Consider the following 20,871-nt stretch of genomic DNA (forward strand, 5'->3'; position numbering starts at 1 on the left):
ATGCATGGCTGGGTGGTACACTATATAATGGAATATATACACTATTTTAGGGGCGTATGCATGTTTGGGTGGTACACTATATACCAATATTTGAGGTGGTACACTATTTGGGGTGGAATTGCTCGATTTTGAAGGGTGTATGCATGTTTGGGGGTACACTATATACTAATATTTGGGGCAGCAAAAAACTATTGTGGTAACCTAAGTTTGGATTTAATAATGATCGGTTGTGGGTGTATGTTTTAAAACTATGTTTGAAATTTTAAAAAATATAGTGTGTGTGGGGGTGTGGGGGATCTCCTTTGTAATTTGAACTATAAGAAAAAAATCTCATTATGAACTTGACACCGACTAGAATGAAGGGGGAGGCAAGGTGGAATTTCTAGGGAGGAAATCAGGGGCTCTAGATTGCATACAGCTGCAAAAAGGAGGTATCTTGGGATTCCACCACTTAATGAACTTGACAATGTTGTGAGGCATGCATGGGGAGGCATTGATGGACCTCACCTAGCTGGAAGAAAAACATGAAAATCTGAAGGCACATTTGCATCACAATAAGGGAGCCATGATATTCATTAAAAGTGTGACAAAATAGCAAAAAACTGCCAAACATCAATTGCAGGAGATGGACTAATGTGGAAAGGGAAAAACTATGGGCCACCAAACTTGACTTGATGATTGAGACCCTGCAAGGTGAAATCGAATAAGAGGAATGCGGAAATGCATTTTATTTGCTACAAAAATCCATTGAGTTGAAGGAATCAAATTGAAGGTTATAAATACTCTGCTAGGTTTTGTCACCGCTACTCGTCACCACTACTCAATACACTAGTACCACCACCCAAGGCTCCACGAGATATACAAAGACTTATGGGACCATATCAAATACATGCACTACATGTTGAGTGCTCATGTGCCACAATGAGGAATTGGGAATGTTCATGATTCATCATAAGCATGCATACCATATCTATTATTTTTCCATAAGTGGAAAAGAGGGCAATTACATGGTTCTAATACATAGCCAGGTCATTCTTGAATTTATCAAGGGATTTACGTTTGTGGATAGTGGTGATACATTCTTGTACATAAAGAATGCTATGCAATGTGCTTTTATTGTCATCTTCATATCTAATATATGTTTTTAGTCACCCATATTGCAGTTGTTATGCTTATGGTACTAGCATGACGGTACCATTTAAGCTTGAAAGAGGTAGACTTGTACTAAAATAAAAAGGTAGCTAGATTATACCTATTGTGGAGGGTCTATTAGGATGGCTACTAACAATTGGCTATGTTATTGTCATGATAACAACTATTAGTATGATAGGTAGCCATCACCATCATTGTGGTGCTATCTAACAATCTATAGCTAGAGAATAAGGTAATCAAAAGACTATAATGGTGATAATTTTATGTCGTAGCTTGCTATGAGGTAGTTTGGCTATGTGGTATCCTTCTTGGTGTTGGTTATGTGGTACCTTGATAGGTGGCGTGAGTGGCTATGTGATGGTTCGATATGTGGTAGAGCGAGCTACATGGTAGCTATCTAAGTGGTAGTTTGCTACATATTGGATATGTGGTGACTAGCTATGTAGTTTCTTGATGTGTGGTAGCTTGATTTAGATGGTTGGTTCTTCTCTGCTAGGTGGTAGCTAAATGCCATGTGTTTTCATGACATAGGATAGATGTCCTAGTGCTGACATGATCACTTTAGAAGCAATCATTGTGATGCTAGATACTATTGTAGAGAGAGAGAGAGAGAGAGTGAGGTAATAGGTATACGCCATGTTTTGATGACATATCATATATGTCGTGGTGCTGACATGATCAGCTTCAGAGCAATCATTGTGATGCTAGATACTATTAGAGAGAGAGAGAGAGAAAGAGAAAGAGAGAGAGAGAGAGAGAGGTACATGCAAAGACAAAGCTTGAGCAATACCTTGGGCGTAGGCCAATAGATATCTAATAGGTACATGCAACAACAAAGCTTGAGCAATACCTTGGGTGTAGGCACGCTCACACGCACGCACGCACACGCACACGCACACGCACACGCACACGCACACGCACACGCACACGCACACGCACACGCACACGCACACGCACACGCACACGCACACGCACACGCACACACACACACACACACACACACACACACACACACACACACACACACACACAGAGAGAGAGAGAGAGAGAGAGAGAGAGAGAGAGAGAGAGAGAGAGAGACTAGGTGCATGGAGAGACAAAGCTTGAGCAATACCTTGGGTGTAGAGAGAGAGAGAGAGAGAGAGAGAGAGAGAGAATCACCAATGGTTTGGTATAAGGTTATGGAGGATGGAGCATGGTGTTAGGGTTATGGTTAGAGATATGGAGGTTAGGGTTAGGCTATCCCAAATAACAATGATAATGCTCAAAATGCAAATGATTCATTAGAGAATAGCTTCTTAAGTAGGCTTAGTGCTTTACAATCATTGGCTAGAGAGGTTTCACCCTCTTGCTATTGGATCATGTCATCATATCATCTCTTCCTTAGTGGCTAGAGGGATTTTCCATATGGTGCCACAAGTTGGGCTTACCCTAACATAGATCAAGATCATGATAACAACTTAGTGGTGAACGTCACCTAAATTTGGATGCTTTTTCATTGTTCTTGTGTTATTTTGACATTTGCAATCTCAAACCTATGGGATTAAAAATTGATGTGTCATGTAAAACTGATGTTTATGTAAAGGGATTATAATGTAAAACCTAAATTTGATCCACTTTGTGCTTAATTACTTGTTCATGTAAAACTAATGTTTATGTAAAGGGATATTATAATGTGAAACCTAAAGTTGATATATTAGGTTTAGGTTAACTATTGTCGTCTTGTCGAACAATTGCAAAATAATGTGTGCGCATGAAGTTCAATGACAACATTGGGTATAAAACCAACTAGGTAGCAACAATTTTGCATCTTGGTACTGACACAATTCAAATTAGGCTAGTTGGCAGTGATCATGTGTGACTTAATAACAATAGACTTAAAGTTGGGAATAGAGAGGATCTCTCTTTGAGTTAAATGTGTGTGTGTGTGTGCGCGTATGAATCAAGGCATAAGACAATTTTTAAGATTGGAAGTCAATACATTTAGCATGTGAACTGCCATTCATATCAACTAAATGGTCCTTTATTTGATAGAAAGAAATACTACTGAGGCTACTTGACACAAATACAACATTGGGTACAAAACCAACTAGGTAGCAACAATTTTGCATCTTGGTAATGAAACAATTCAGATTAGGCTAGTTGGCAATGATCATGTGTGGCTTAACAACAATAGACTTAAAGTTGGGAATAGAGAGGATCTCTCTTTGAGTTAAATGTGTGTGTGTGTGTGTGTGTGTGTGTGAATCAAGACATAAGACAGTTTTTAAGATTGGAAGTCAATACATTTAGCATGTGAAATGCCATTCATATCAACTAAATGGTCCTTTATTTGATAGAAAGAAATACTACTGAGGCTACTTGACACAAATACAACAAGCTCCAAAGTGTACATCTACAAGAAGCTGCAAGGTCATTTCGATTACAAACATCATCACCATATTTAGAGTAAACCTTGGTCGATGATAAAGAGAAAACCTAACTAATCACTTGGTCATTATTGCCTTGACAATCTTCAACAAGGTGGATCCGCCCATATAAGTGCGAAAGCTTGACGGGGTGGGTGGGGCCACCATCACGGTATGATAGCATGAGGCTAAGGTGGTCATTTTGAAAGCAAACTATCTTGGACGGGTCATCAATGACCCATTTCTGAAAGAAGATGGCGGTCATGACCTCGCGGTTGTCCAAATCCACTACTTGGCTCACACAAGTCCCAGTGGGTCCTGTCCAACTCACCATGTATAGATGCTGGTTGTTGATGCTTGTTGTTGGATCTTGCAACTCCTTTGTGTGTGCTCTTAACCCCTTGTCATGATAACAAGTATAGTATGAGAGGTAGCCATCACCATCTTTGTAGTACTATCTAACAATCTATAGCTAGAGAATAAGGTGATCGGAAGACTATAATGGTGATTTTTGTGGTAGCCTGTTATGAGGTAGTTGGCTATGTGGTATTCTTCTTGGTGTTGGTTATGTGGCATCTAGCTATATGGTACCTTGATAAGTGGTGGCTGGCTATGTGGTGGCTCAGTAGGTGCTAAGTATGTGGTAGAGCTAGCTGTGTGGTAGCTTGCTACATATTGGATATGTGGTAGTTGGCTAGGTGGTGACTAGCTATGTGGTTTTTGGATGTGTGGTAGCTTGATTTAGATAGTTGGTTGGCAAGGTGATAGCTTCCAAGGTGGTGATTGTTTGGCTAGGTGGTGGCTGCATAGGTGATAATGACTAGGTGGTGGCTAGCTGGGTGGTAACTTTGTGTTAGCTATCTGATGCCATGTGTTTTTACGAAATAGGATAGATGTCCTAGTGCTGACGTGATCACTTAAAAATCAATCATTGTGATGCTAGATACTACTAGAGAGAGAGAGAGAGAGAGAGAGAGAGAGAGAGTCACCAATGGTTTGGCGTTAGGTTATGGAGGATGGAGCCTTAGCTTGACCATGGTGTTAGGGTTAGAGTTAGAGATATGGAGGTTAAGTCACAATGATAATGCTCAAAATGCAAATGATTCACTAGAAACTCTTAAGTAGGCTTAGTGCTTTACAATCATTGGCAAGAGAGGTTTCACCCTTGCTATTGGACCATGTCATCATATCATCTCTTCCTAAGTAGCTATAGGGATTTCCCATATGGTGCCACAAGTTGGGCTTACTCTAAAATAGATCAAGATCATGATAACAACTTAGTGGTGAACGTCAACAAAATTCGGATTCTTTTTCATTGTTCTTGTGTTATTTTGACGTTTGCAACCTCAATTCTATGGGATTAAAAATTGATGTATCATGTAAAACTAATGTTCATGTGGGATTATAATGAAAAACCTAAATTTGATCTAATTTGTGCTTGAAATACTTGTTCATGTAAAATTAATGTTTATGTAAAGGGATATTATAAAGAAAACCTAAAGTTGATCTACGTAGTGCTTCTTTGATCATAAATTTGATTAAAGAGATAATTTAAGCATCATGATCTTTAGGTTTTGGTTAATTATTGTCGTCTTGTAAAACTATTGCAAAATAATGCAACTAGGTATCAACAATTTTGCATCTTGGTACTAGATTAGGCTAATTGGCAACAATGATCATGTGTGACTAAACACAAGACTTAACACAAGACTTGTTATATGGATCTCTCTTTGAGTTAAATGTGTGTGTGTGTGTGTGTGTGTGTGTGAGAGAGAGAGAGAGAGAGAGAGAGAGAGAGAGAGAGAGATATTCAAGACATAAGGCAGTTCTTAAGATTGGAAGTCAATACATTTAGCATGTGAAATGTCTCTTATATAAACTAAATGGTCCTTTTATTTGATAGAAAGAAATACTATTGAGTCTACTTGACACAAATACAACAAGCTCCAAAGTGTTCATCTACAAGACGCTGCAAGGTCATTTGGATTACAAACATCATCACCATATTTAGAGAACACCTTGGTCGATGATAAAAAGAGAAAACCTAACTAATCACTTGGTCATTATTGGCTTGGCAATCTTCAACAAGGTGGATCCTCCCATATAAGTGCGAAAGCTCGACGGGGTGGGTGGGGCCACCATCACGGTATGATAGCATGAGGCTAAGGTGGTCATTTTGAAAGCAGACTGTCTTGGACGGGTCATCGATGACCCATTTCGGAAAGAAGATGGCGGTCGTGACCTCGCGGTTGTCCAAATCCACTACTTGGCTCACACAAGTCCCAGTGGGTTCTGTCCAACTCACCATGTATAGATGCTGGTTGATGCTTGTTGTTGAATCTTGCACCTCCTTTGTGGGTGCTCTTAACCCTTTCATGTTCACCTTTTGCCCCTTCACCATCCTCCCTCCGACAAGCCCTGACCGCACTCGATAATCGATGGTGTCCTCATTCTTGTAGTACACCTCATACTCCCATCCATTGCTGTACGTGTACACCACATGCTTTCCCACAAGCCCTAATAGATCCCAGTTGGGCTCCATAAAGGTTTTCAGGGCCTCTACAAAGGTTTCTGCTGCCATGGATGTTATCTGGGGAACAAAAACCATAAATGTATGAGGATTGCAATGAATAGAGTGCCAAGATAATCTCTCTCTCTCTCTCTCTCTCTCTCTCTCTCTCAAAGCCAAATTACCCCGAAGGAAATTGCTATAAGCATGCAACATATTTCCATAATTAACCACTGAAAGCATGCAGAAGGCGCAGCAATGAAAGAGACTTCAATTCAAATGCCTTTAATTGAAACGGTAATAGTTCAAGCAAGTGGACCTTCTTCTTCTATTTCTCAGCTTTCGTCTGATGAGACTTTCACCACGCGAATCTGCAAAGAAAGCTGGACGAGCGTTGGTGAGCCGCCGTGCAGAGAGAGGGACAGAGAGACCTGTGTGCGTGAGAGAGAGAGAGAGTACGTCCTTCTAAATAGGTGTCTGTGTGAGAGAGTACGTCCTTCTAAATAGGTAGGTCAAATGCGACTTGACATCACAATGATTACCAAAAACACACGTCAAGTTTACTAATGCTAGACAACTTCAAATTTCAAAGTTCAAACATCCAAGTACCACCTCCTCGCTATCTCACACCTGCATTTTAGGAGAGGATCAATGTTCCACGTTTATTACGGGGATTAAGTGCAATCTGAGCCATCCGATCCCCTTCTAGTAAATTAAAAAAAACGGATAATTCGGGTGTACCAAAACTTATATATTCAAGTGGCACTCGTAAATTCGGTTGGCCTGCACCCCCCCTTCCCTCCCCAACTCGAACCCACGACGTCTTCGCTCAAAGCCTATCACCTTAACCACTTCGTCTGTGCGTGTTTCTTGAGAGCATTGGGAGGGATGTCCCTGATAAATTCGGGTTATTCGAACCAATTGGTAAATTCGGGTAGCATCGCAAGATCGACGACCCGCGATGCCCCCGCTCCCCCAATTTAAAATTGGCCATTGATTCCCTCCTAAAAAAGTATGTGTGAGATAGTGCTGAGGCAAGTACCGTACAATCTCACTTAGAACCTAGTCCTATGTTCTCAAAATATTAGTGAAACCAAGTGTCAAAATACACTAAACCCAAGTTTTAATCAAACAAACACCAATGTCCATAAAAGATTAAAATTTAGGGAACTATTCGTATGTACATTAGCAAAAGTTGAGGGCTGCATACTGGGTCAATTGCACGAACAATTAATTAATTTGTTTATGAGATTCCCCTAGATCTTAACAATCGAGCCGAATTCGCCTGTTGCATGACGTACACATGAACAAGTCACGTAGGTTGTCGTGAGCAGCTCCACATCGCCTCTCGACTCCGTTCCTGTCCTTCTCTTGCTCCTGCTCCTGCCCTAAGCATCGAAGCGGGGGAAATGCGGTCTTTCTCCTGCAGCTCCTCATGCACACGGCATGCGTGCCTTTTGCGTGCAGAAGAAATAGCACGAGAGAGAGAGAGAGAGAGAGAGAGAGCAGCTCCGATGATCAGGGAAAATGCGCCCACCCTCCTGCCATGCTCCCTTTCCTTGATCGGCACCACCCTCCTGCCATGCTCCCTTCCCTCCTCTCTGCCTCGATTCAGACTTCTCAGCATGTGTCCACGCTGAAGCTTGCGCGCCTCCCTCTCTCTGCTCTTGTCTCCGTGGCTGCACCTAAATTCGACGAGGTAGAAAGACTCGGCTCCTGTCACATACGTCCTCAAAAAAAAGATCCCCGCCTCTCACGGAGTTGCTGACACGCGGCCTTTCCCGCTTTTTTTTTCCTCTTTCTCTCTCCCCGTCACTGCAATTCCAGGGTATCTCACGAGATATCTTCTAAGTTGACGTGCTGCCAAAATCGCGGCAACATACTCGGTTTACGTCAATGAAAACTTGGAATCTAGCTAAGCCTTTGCAATTTGTAATCCGTTAAAAATAAACTAAACCCCAGTTTTTATCAAACACTAGACTCGCGAATAGCCCCAAAATGGGAAGGCACGTATGTGTGTGTCTGTGTTTGTGTTTGTGTGAGTGAGAGAGAGAGAGAGAGAGAGAGAGAGAGAGAGGGGGGGGGGGGGGGGGGGGGGGGGGGGTGTTTCAAAGATGGGTGCCAAATATTTTTTCTTGATCAAAATAATTTTAAAGTAAATAAGGGGCATACTAAAAACTCTTTCCGTTTTTTGGTCAAAAGTTGAACAGGCGATAATATTTATACTAAAATTTGAACTGTCGATAGTATTTATACTAAAACCTACAAAATTTTGATGGTTGTCTTTAAGATAAGCTTGGAATCTATCTAGGGTTGTACAATTTAAGCTGGTTAAAAATACATTAAACCTCAAATTTTTGGAAACTTTGATTTTGAATAGCTTCAAAATGGAAAGGGTGACAAACATAGAAAAGGTGGATGCTATAGTACATTCAAGATCACTCTCTCCACCTAGAGGACATGCTTTCAAAGAGACAAGAGACACATCTATTGAAAATCTATTACATCCTCACGTGCAACCTTAGCATGTGTGTGTGTGTGTGTGTGTGTGAGAGAGAGAGAGAGAGAGAGAGAGAGAGAGATGATCCTTGAAGTACTAACAACCTTAGCATGTGTGTGTGTGTGTGTGTGTGTGTGAGAGAGAGAGAGAGAGAGAGAGAGAGAGAGAGATGATCCTTGAAGTACTAACGGTGTTTGATGAAGAGTGATTTGATGAAGAGTGACTCTATTTTTCCTCTTGAAGGTGATTTGAAAGGAGGCTCTATTTTTCCTTTTGAATGCCATAAAAAAAATCCCTCTTTTCTTTCTATACAAATCCACGCGTAGCCCTCAAATTTGAAGGGTGACTCTATTTAGATAGCTTATCATTTTATTTATTTAACCACCACTGCCCAACTGTATCCGAGCTAGTGGTTATCAATATAATTTTTTTTAGTTGTTAATATACTTTATTCACCATCGTGCATTTTGAAAAAAAAAAAGATTAAAACCACCACCAATACACAAGTCTCATGGACAAGAAATTGCCATGGGGAGAATACACAACCGGCCATACCAGCTTACAAGGCTAATTACAAAGAAGCTCAACCCATAGCTATGTGCATGTATTGGTGCCAGCAGAGGGCCATCTCATCACATCAAAGAGCATTGTGCCTATATAAACACGAACCACGAACCATATAAAGAAAAAGGAGAAGGAGGCCTGAGAATAACAAGTCTCATGGATGAGAAATTGCCATGGGGAGAATACACAACCGACCATACCAGCTTACAAGGCTAATTACAAAGAAGCTCAACCCATAGCTATGTGCATATATTGGTGCCAGAAGAGGGCCATCTCATCACATCAAAGAGCATTGTGCCTAAACCATACGAAGAAAAAGGAGAAGGAGGCCTGAGAATAACACATGCTAAACTCTCTATGATTCCACACGTCGGGCAAGATGTTTCCGTTTTTTTCAATGAAAGCTTGAAATCTAGCTAGGATTTTGCAATTTTAACTGGTTAAAAATATACTAAACCTAGGTTTTTTGCAAACATTGAAAATATATAAAGGCACAATAGAAGCTCTTTTGATTTTTAAGTCAAGATTTGACGAATTGCCAATAATTAAATGAAGACTTGCAAAATTGTTTCTGTTTTCTTCAAGGCGAGCTTGGAATCCAGCCCAAATTTGTAAGTTTATCAAGTCAAAAATACACCAAACCCTAGTTTTTTGTGAACAACGCCTCGAATAGCCCCAAAATGGAAGGGCATGATGGATGTAGAAGAGTTTGAAGCTTTGTACATCCACTGTTATTCTCTCACCACCTCAAGGACATTATGTGATAAAAGAATGGGTGCATTTGTCCAAAATTTGTTACATCCTCATGTGGGGCACCGACATGTGTGTGTGTGTGTGGGAGAGAGAGAGAGAGAGAGAGAGAGAGATTCTTTCCAACAACCTGGTAGCCAACCAAAAGAAATTCCATTTTATTTCAAGAAAAAGGGATTCAATTCTATGATAAGCCTATTCTTCATTTACATATACTATTTTTCCTAATTGAAGTAGTTTAATAAATAAGAGCACAAATAAAACATTTTTTATTTTTATGTTAAAATTTTGAGAAATTTTCATATTTACACTAAAACTTGCAAAATTTTATCGATTTTCTTCAAGGAAACCTTGGAATGTAGCCTAGATTTTACAATTTTAGCCAGTTGAAAATACGGTAACCCCCTTTTTTTGCGAATGCAAGTCTCCAATAGACCCAAAATGGAAGGGCATGAGAGGCATTGGACATTTGGATGCTGATTACATCCACAGACACTCCCTCACCACCTCAAGCATAATCTATTTATGAAGAGGAGAGTGCAGTTGTTGAAAATCTATTACACCCTCGCATGAGAGAGAGAGAGAGAGAGAGAGAGAGAGAGAGAGAGAGTTTCCCCAACAGCCTGGCAACCCTCCAAAAGCAATTACATATTGTTTCTTTAAAAAGGGAGTCAATTGATCGATAAAAAATGCTTAATTTTCTTATACTATTTTAATAATTGAATTATTTAATAATTAAGGGCACAAATAAAACTCTTCCAATTTTTAGGTTAAAATATGAAGAATTGTCAGTATTTACACTAAAATTTCCAAAATTTATTGAATTTCTTGAAAGCAAGCTTGGATTGTAGCCCGGGTTTTAAAATTTTAGTCTTTTTTTTCACAAACACAAGTTTTCAATAGACCCTAAATAGAGGGACATGAGAGGCACTGAAAAGCTTGACACTCAGTACATCCACCGTCACGCTCTCTCCACCTCGAGAACAAGCTATACACAAAGAGGAGAGGTGCACCTATTAGAACTTTATTACACGCTTGCATAGCTTCAAAATGGAAAGGGATAACAAACATAGAAAAGTTGGAGCTTAGTACATCCAGGATCACTCTCCCCACCTTGAGGATCACTCTCCCCACCTTGAGGACATGCTTTCAAAGAGACAAGGGATGCACCTATTGAAAATATATTACATCCTCATGTGCGACATTGGCGTGTGTGAGAGAGAGAGAGAGAGAGAGAGAGTGAGAGAGAGGAGTCCTTGAAGTATTAATAGGATTTGATGAAGAGTGACTCTATTTTTCCTCTTGAAGATGATTTGAAGAATGGCTCTACTTTTACTTTTGAATGCCATAAATAAATTCCACTTTTCTTTCTATACAAATCCATGCAGAGTCCTCAAATTTGAAGGGTGTCTCTATTTCGATAGCTTATCATTTTATTTATTTAAACCGTCATCACCCAACTGTATCCCATATATTGGTTGTCCATATAATTTTTTGTTCTTTTCAATATAATTTACTCACCAATGTGCATTTTGAAAAAAAAAAGATTAAAATCACTACCAGTACACAAGTCTCATGCCGAAAAATTGCCATGAAGAGAAAACATAACCGATCATTCTTGCTTACAAGGCTAATTACAAGGAAGCCTTACCCATAGCTATGTGCATGTATTGGTGCCACCACAGGTCCATCTAAGAGCATTGCACATATATAAACATGGACAATGAACCATACAAAGAAAAAGGATAATAAGCCATGAGAATAGCACATGCTAAACTCTCTATGATTCCACACATCTGGCAAAATGTTTCTAGTTTTTTTCAAGGCAAGCTTAGAATCTAGCTAAGATTTTGCAATTTTAAGTGGTTAATAATATACTAAACCCAGGATTTTTGCAAACACTGAGAACTTATAAAGGCACAAGAAAAGCTCTTTCGATTTTTAATTCAAGATTTGAAGAGTTGCCAATAGTTATACTAAGACTTGCAATTTTTGTTCTATTTGCTTCAAGTCGGGATCTAGCCCAAATTTTGCAGATTTATCCAGTTACAAATACACAAAACCCTAGTTTTTTGTGAACATGGGCCTCGAATAGCCCCAAAATGAAAGGGCGTGATGGATGTAGAAGAGTTTGAAGCTTTGTACATCCATTGCTACTCTCTCACTACCTCAAGAACATTATGTGACAAAAGGAGGGGTGCACCTCTCGAAAATTTGTTACATCCTCACGTGGGGCAGAGAGAGAGAGAGAGAGAGAGAGAGAGAGTTCCCAACAACTTGGCAACCAACCAAAAGAAATTACATATTGTTTAGATAAAAAGGGATTCAATTCGACGACAATAAATTCTTCATCTACTTATACTATTTTTCCTAATTGAAGTAATTTAAGAAATAAGAGTATAAATAAAAGATTTTTTATTTTTATGTTAAAATTTTAAGAATTTTCAGTATTTACACTAAAACTTGGAAAATTTTACCAGTTTTCTTCAAGGAAACCTTGGAATGTAGCCTAAGTTTTACACTAGTAACCGGTTGAAATTATGCTAAACCCCTTTTTTTTGCAAATACAGGTTTCCACTAGACACAAATGGGAAGGGCATGAGAGTCATTGGAAACTTGGATCCTCACTACATCCACGGAAACTCCCTTGCCACCTCGAGCATAAGCTATTTAGGAAGAGGAGAGTGCACCTGTTGAAAATCTATTACACCCTGGGGCAGAGGAGAGAGAGAGAGAGAGAGAGAGAGAGAGAGAGAGAGAGATGCTAATTAGAACATTGTGTATGATGGCTAGCATGGAAGTATGATAACTATAAGAAAAGGTATGCTTATGCATCCTAATTAGCATACCTTTTTTTAATTAGCATACTTGCATGCTAGCCATCACACAATGTTCTAATTAGCATAAAAAGTATGCTAATTAGCATACCCTGTATGTTAGTTAGCACACACACAGGGTATGCTAATTAGCATACCTTGTTTGCTTGTTAGCACATTGTGCACTAATTAGCTTATCTAACATCCTCATTAGCATACTTTGTGTCTAACTGGGAAACCCTCTATTCTAGTAAGCATGCATAGTTTGTTAGCTAGCATAGAAGGTATGCTTATTAGCATATACAGTATGCTAACTAGCATACAAAAAATGCCAACTAGTATTCACAATATGTTAGTTAGGATAACTATCTATGATAACTAGCATAACTAGGTTTGACAACTACCATACACAATATGCTAGACACCATACCACTAAGCTAACTAGCATACCTTCTATGCTAACTAGCATAACTAGTTTTGAGAACTACCATACACAATATGCTAGACACCATACCCACTAAGCAAACTAGCATACCTTCTATGCTAACTAGCATACATAGGGCTAGTGTATGAATCAAGGCTGGATAATTGTTCCTTAACATTATCTTACCAGAACTCTGTGTGATTGGAGGTCCTTGCCCTACGACCTTGCCACACCATTGAACTGGTATCCTTTGTTGGTAGGTGGAATCTCTACATTTGGTGATGGGCGTATATACAATGCACGGGGAAAAATTCATCCTAAAGAGCGGAAAAATTCCCCGGCGGTCCTAGTGTGTTCACACACATCACTACCACATGTATATGGTAACAAAGGATTTGAAGTTGCCACAAATGGGGAGTAAAGGTGAGTGATGAATGTATAGTGCAATTTTGTTCTTAATAAGAAAAGGAAAATAATGGACAATTACTCATGGCAATCTCATGAAGAATCAACTAATGCACTTGTCTGGACCTCTAATCACATCATTGATGGCTGTGCATGCCAATTACTGTTTTTGGACATGTTTCCACGCATTCAACATTCTAGGCAAAACGAGTATAAAACCTCGATGCACTTGACATTTGTACATTTCTAAATTAAATTAAACATTTCTTAATGTGAGAATAAATGTAGTAGTGCCATGTATAAGGTCTCGACTCCCCAGTAAGGTATGCACAAAATTACAATGACCTTGCCACACCATTCAACTGGTATCCTCTGCTCGCAGGTGGAAGCTCTACATTTGGTCCCCAGGGAGCATGCAACAACAAAGCAGATTAGGTGATAGGTATGCTCACATGGCATTTTGACCATTGCACTGATTTCGTATACTTCTAGTGGCAAACCACAGTCAGTCTTGTTTTCCCACCGCGTACCACTTTATACAATCTGTAAACGTGTCCATAGCTATCTTGCATAGGGCAGTGGGGATGAAGGAGCCTTATATCATCTTACTTATGTGCATGAGAAGCTGCAATTGGCTATCACAAGCGTGCACTTTCCCTTCTTGCACCTCCACATTAATCTACAAAACCAATCAAAATAGAGGCATGGTAAGTACATAGGGTAGTCGTGCACTTATTCAAACAATAAGGTTCAATCACAAAAACCATCGACACTTACATGAAGACATGTTATGTCAATATCAACACCAGTGGGGGTTTCCTCACTATGAGCAAACCCCAAACCATCCACTGTCTCCTTCAGTGTCTCGATTTTTACCTTGAGCTCTATGTCTCTCCTTACATCCACACTATCAGTGAGGCCTAAACACCGCAATTCCTTCTCAACATCATGAAGCTTATGCCTCATAGAAAGTACTACAAGGCTGACCATATCAAGGCTTGCTTTTAGAACCCTCGCAGCTTTGAGCTCTTGACCCGCATTCTTGAGCTGTTGTTTAGATCCTGCAGTCGATTTCTGAGATGGTCATTTGCACTCATGATGTGCTGCAAATCAGAGAGCCCAAAATATGACAGGCTTGCTGTCACTTTGTGAGAGCTGTTAATAGAGAGGGGTGTTGCCCTGGTAGTAGAAACAACGTTCAGAGCTACTTCGCTAGCTCAATCGTCTATTGTTTCTGCGGAGCCCTCCTCTATTTTTGACTTGAAGGGTCCTTTTCAACATGGGCATCATAGTATCCTTTTTTCCAAAGGTCCTGCAAATGATGGAAAACAAACTCAGTCCAATTGAACTGCATGATTGAGCCACTTACAATTGCCGCTAGACTAAATTGTTTTACATAACCCTTTGCAAAAGCCGAATTAATTTTCATGTTGGTGGGGGGATTCTGGTACACCCTGTACTGCAACTGAAGTACTTGGTCATGCATGTCGCTACGAATGCTACTGCATTTGAAGCGATATTTGTTGCGATCCTTTGCCTCTCTAAATACAGTGAACCACTCGAAATCTATAATCTACTCCCACTTCACCAATTTGGGGTCGTCACCGTCCATGGAGAGGCCATGGACAACATTAAACTCTTCTGGTGTTACACCAAATTTTTTTGGCAGTGGGATGTTCAGCTTAGGAGCTTTCCATCAGCATGCACACCACACAGGATTATAAGATTAAAACCTTACAAAATCCCACTAGAATAGGGCTAACAAGTAATTTCTATACAGGCAATTGTGCGGGCTCTCCATAGATGCAATCATCTAAGCATGCACAAGCAGCTGATCAGTGTGAGAGAATCTACAACTAGATTGCAGCCAGGGGCTACTGCAAAAAAAAACATATAAGTTGAATGCATAGTCCTCTGTGTTGATAATAGCATATCCTTAGCAAAACAATTTTCTCATGGGTGAGAGGTTCACTAGCATATTGGTAGTCGGGGAATGCTGGAGAAATTTGTCATGCTTTGCTTGATTTACAACTTCCAAATGTGGCCCCCTCATCAAAGAGAGAGAGAGAGAGATAGAGAGAGAGAGAGAGAGAGAGAGAGAGAGAGAGTACCTGAGTCCTGCTTCCCCGTCCCTGCATGCATGTACTTTGGCATTGGGGATCCTTGGGAATTAGAAGCATTCAATCTTTTGCAGGGCTGAGGAGAAGCAATAGAACCTTTGCCCCTCGACTTTCTTCTCGGTGGAGTATTGTCTAGATTGCTATCAGACCGAGGGAGGTCACCTAATAAAAATGTAACCTATCACATGAGTTCAATAGAAGGGTATTTAAAGTTTTTGAAACTCACAGTAATATATATACAGAAGGGCATTATTTTTTCAAATTTGAAAAAAACTTAAAGATTTTAAAAGAAAAGGGTGCATTATATTCTTAACAAAATTCACAGAAAAGGGGTTTTACAAACATTTCTTGAACGCATGTGATATGATAGTTTTACACAATGTGAACCCCTCAAGCTGTCGGAGGTGGCTGGCTCCAGTGGTGAGCTATCCTCCACTCGGGCTGACTGCTGGTGTCTGATTGCAGACCTGCTTGCAGATCGCAATCACTTTTCTCCCTCTCTCTAACATGTGGCCCCTGCGCTGTGCTTCCCTCCATGCTTCATGACTACACCACTACCTCAACGTAACGACTGAGCTTAATTGTTAGAGATTTTAAAAATATTACGACTCGTTGTTTTGAAGTCCGGCCAAGTATTACACTTTGTATAGTTCAGGATGGTGGCCCACACACTTGAAAAAACATGACTGTCCTATCCATGTGTTATGCTTACAAGATGTGCTTGTTGGCATATGTTAACTAGCACAAAACGCGTGAAACATTAACATGCTTTCACCCACAACATCCTCAACATTGCCTACATCCTCAGAACCAGGACGTACATCAATACCGTGCAAAATATTCTAGACACCCTTTGACACAAGAACGTGTTGCATCATATAAGCCCACATAGAGTAATTGTCCCCATCAAACTTGTCCCCAGCAGCAAACATCTTGAAGACATCTATGTTGTTGTCAGCCATGGTAAATGCTAACCCTGATGTGAAAACTGCCCCAAAATAGGAGAAACGGGGTGGGAAGAACAAGTGCTATATAGCACAAACTGTAGAAGAGTGCAAGGCACCTGTTATGAAAAAAACAGCACTAACAAAAATTTTGCACAAAATTATGAAATTGCCTATGCAGTCTTGCCTCTGGTGGAAATGGAGGCCGAAATGAGCCCGAATAAAAAATCTGAGCAGACTAACCTCTACGAGCTCACCCGAAATATTTGTCCACCTGCGAATGCTCGGTGATAGGTATGCTCATATGGCATTTTGACCGTGGCATTGATTTCATGTATTTCTAGTGGTAGACCACAGCCAGTACACACGTTGCTTGTTGTCCCATCGCATACCCCTCCTATACAATCTGTAAAAGTGTCCATAGCTATCTTGCATTGGGAAGTGGGGATGAAGGAGCCTTGTAACATCTTACTTATCTGCATGACAAACTGCAATTGACTATCGCAGGCGTGCACTTTTGCTTCCTACACCTACACATTAATCTACAAACCAATCAAAATAGAGGCATGGTAAGTACATAGGATAGTTGACATGCACATATTCAAAACATAAGGTTCAATCACAAAAACCATCGAAACTTACATGAAGACAGGTTATGTCAATATCAATAGCAGTGGGGGTGTCCTCACTATGAGCAAACCCCAAACCATCCAATGTCTCCTTCAGTGTCTCGATCTTTACCTTGACCTCTATTTCTCTCCTTGCATCCACACTATCAGTGAGTCCTAAACACCGCAATTCATTCTTAGCATCATGAAGCTTATGTCTCATAGCAAGTACTACAGGGCTGACCATATCAAGGCTTGCTTTCAGAACCCTTGCAGCTTCGAGCTCCTGACCCGCATTCTTTAGCTGCTATTTAGCATCCTGCAGTCGATTTCTGAGATGGTCATTTGCACTCATGATGTGCTGCAAATCAGAGAGCCCAAAATATGAGAGGATTGGTGTCACTTTGTTACAGCTGTTAATAGAGAGGGGTGTTTCCCTGGATGCAGAAACAATGTTCAGAGCTACTTGGCTAGCTCAATCGTCTATTGTTTTGTGGAGTCCTCCTCTGTTTTTTGACTTGAGGGGTGGGTATTACGCACCCTCCACTTTTCAACATGGGCATCGTAGTATCCTTTTTCTCGAAGGTCCTGCAAATGCTGGACAACAAACTCAGCCCAATTGAACTACATGATTGAGCCACTTGCAATTGCCACTGGACTGAATTGTTTTACAAAACCGTTCACAAAAGCCGAATTAATTTCCATGTTGGTGGGGGGATTCTGGTACACCGTGTAGTGCAACTGAAGTACTTGGTCATACATGTCACTACGAATGCTACTGCATTTGAAGCCATATTTGTTGCGATCCTTCGCCTCTCTAAATACACTGAACCACTCCAAATCTGTAATCTGCTCCCACTTTACCTATTTGGGGTCATCACCGTCCATGGAGAGGCATGGACAACTTCTGGTGTTACACAAAACTTTTTTTGCAGTGTGATGTTCAACTTGAGAGCTTTCCATCGCCCTGCACACCACACAAGATTATAAGACTAAAACCTTACAAAACCCCACTAGAATAGGTATGTCAAGTCATTTCTACACAGGCAATTGCGCGGGCTCTCCTTAGATGCAATCATCTAAGCATGCACAAGCACCTGATCATTGTGAGAGAATCTACAACTAGATTGCAGCCAGGGGATACTGCAAAAACAAACATATAAGTTGAATGCATAGTCCTCTATGTTCATTATAGCATATGCTTAGCAAAAGAAATTTCTCATGAGTGAGAGGATTCACTAACATATTGGTAGTCGGGGCATGCTGGAGAAATTTTTCATGCTTTGCTTGATTTACAACTTCCAAATGTGGCCCCCTCATTGGAGAGAGAGAGAGAGAGAGAGAGAGAGAGAGAGAGAGAGAGAGAGAGAGAGAGAGAGAGAGAGAGAGAGAGAGAGAGAGAGAGAGAGAGATAGAGAGAGTACTCGAGTCCTGCTTTCCCTTCCCTACATGCATGTACTTTGACATTGGGGATCCTTGGGAATTAGAAGCATTCAATCTTTTGCAGGGCGAAGGAGAAGCAAGAGAACCTTTGCCCCTCGACTTCCTTCTTGGTGGAGTATTGTCTAGATTGCTGCCAGAGGTGGCTAGCTCCAGTGGTGAGCTATCCTCCACTTGGCCTGACTGCTGTCCTCTGATTGTAGACCTGCTTGGTTGCAGCTTGCAATCCCTTTCCTCCCTCTCTCTGACCTGTGGCCCTTGCACTGTGCTTCTCCCATGTTTCATGACTACACCACTACCTCAACATAACGACTGAGCTTAACTGTTAAAGATTTTAAAAATATTACAATTCATTTTTTGAAGTCCAAGCATTACACTTTGTATAGTTCATGATGGTGGCCCACACACTTGAAAAAACATGATTGTCCTACCCATGTGTTATTCTTACAAGATGTGCTGGTTGGCATATGTTAACCAGCACAAAACGTGTGACACATCAAGATGCTTTCACCCTGCAACATCCTCAACATCGCCTACATCCTTAGAATCACGACGTACATCAATACCCTACACAATATTTGAGACGCCATTTGACACAAGAACGTGTTGCATCATATAAGCCCACATAGAGTAATTGTCCCCATCCAACTTGTCCTCAATAGAAAACATCTTGAAGACATCTGTGTTGTTGTCAGCCATGGTAAATGCTGCACCTGATGTGAAAACTACAAAAAAAATAGGAGAAACAGAGTGAGAACAACAAGTGCTGTATAGTACAAACCGTAGAAAACTAATAGGAACCTGTTATGAAAAAAACGGCACTGACAAAAATTCTACACAAAATGATGAAATTGCCTGTGTAGACTACCTGTATTGGAAATGGAGGCCGAAATGAGCTCGAATCAGAAATCTAATCAGACTAAGCTCTACAAGCTTACCCGAAATATTTGTCGACCTGCGAATGCTCGCCAAACCTCATTGTAATCGGAGAAAGTGAGCAGGTGTGTGCTGGAGCAGTTGGCGACTAAGCCCAGGAAGACGTACCTTGCTCTAATCCCAATTGTTGGAATTAGGGTTGCAAAGAAACACACACAGCTAGGAGAAGACGAAGGAATCTCAAGGCACACAATAGAGAGTGTGTTGCTTAGTGTGCAATGGAAAGCCCTAGAGTGATGGGCATATATACAATGCACGAGGAAAAAATCCTCCTAAAGAGGGGAAAAATGCCCCGGCGGTCCTAGTGTGTTCACACACATCACTACCACATGTATATGGTAACAAAGGATTTGAAGTTGCCACAAATGGGGAGTAAAGGTATGTGATGAATGTATAGTGCAATTTTCTTCTTGACAAGAAAAGGAAAATAAAGGACAATTACGCATGGCAGTCTCATGAAGAATCAACCATTGCACTTGTCTGGACGTCTAATCACATCATTGATGGCTATGCATGCCAATTGCTGTTTTTGGACATGTTTCCCCACATTCAACTTTCTAGGCAAAACGAGTGTGCAACCTCGATGAAATTGAAATTTGTATATTTCTAAATTAAATTGAACGTTTTTTAATGTGAGAATAAATGTATTAGTGCCATGTCTAAGGCCTCGAACTCCCAGTAAGGTATGCACAAAATTGCAATGACCTTACCACACCATTCAGGTGTTATCCTCTACTGGCAGGTGGAAGCTCTACATTCGGTCCCCAGGGAGCATGCATCAACAAAGCAGATTAGGTGATAGGTATGCTCACCTAGAATTTTGACCATTGCATTGATTTCGTGTACTTCTATTGGCAGACCACAGCCAGCACACACATTGCTTGTTGTGCCATCAATTACCCCTCCTATACAATCTGTAAAAGTGTCCAAAGCTATCTTGCATAGGGTAGTGGGGATGAAGGAGCCTTCTATCATCTTACTTACCTGCATGAGCAAATCCAATTGACTATCATAGGTGTGCACTTTCGCTTATTGCACCTCCACATTAATCTACAAACCAATCAAAATAGAGGGATGGTAAGTACATAGGATAGTCGTGCGCATATTCAAACAATAAGGTTCAATCACAAAAACCATAGACACTTACATGAAGACAGATTATGTCAATATCAACAGCAGTGGGGGTGTCCTCACTATGAGCAAACCCCAAACCATCCAGTGTCTCCTTCAGTGTCTCGATTTTTACCTTGAGCTCTATTTCTCTCCTTGCATCCACACTGTCAGTGAGGCCTAAA

The 20,871-nt window shown here is 40.6% G+C and overlaps 1 pseudogene across 1 annotated transcript; it reads right to left on the reverse strand.

Annotated features, from left to right (window-relative positions):
- Window positions 1–5,410: 5,410 nt before the first annotated feature.
- LOC147449175 (uncharacterized) lies at window positions 5,411–6,543 on the reverse strand (annotated as a pseudogene). The gene is made up of 2 exons (XR_015189531.1): window positions 6,389–6,543; window positions 5,411–6,150 (listed from the first exon to the last, which is right to left on the reverse strand). The product of XR_015189531.1 is annotated as an uncharacterized LOC147449175 (transcript).
- Between the last annotated feature and the right edge of the window lie 14,328 nt (window positions 6,544–20,871).

Source organism: Adiantum capillus-veneris, chromosome 10 (genome assembly GCF_014529385.1).
Source record: "Adiantum capillus-veneris isolate H3 chromosome 10, ASM1452938v2, whole genome shotgun sequence".
Taxonomy (NCBI): domain Eukaryota; kingdom Viridiplantae; phylum Streptophyta; class Polypodiopsida; order Polypodiales; family Pteridaceae; genus Adiantum; species Adiantum capillus-veneris.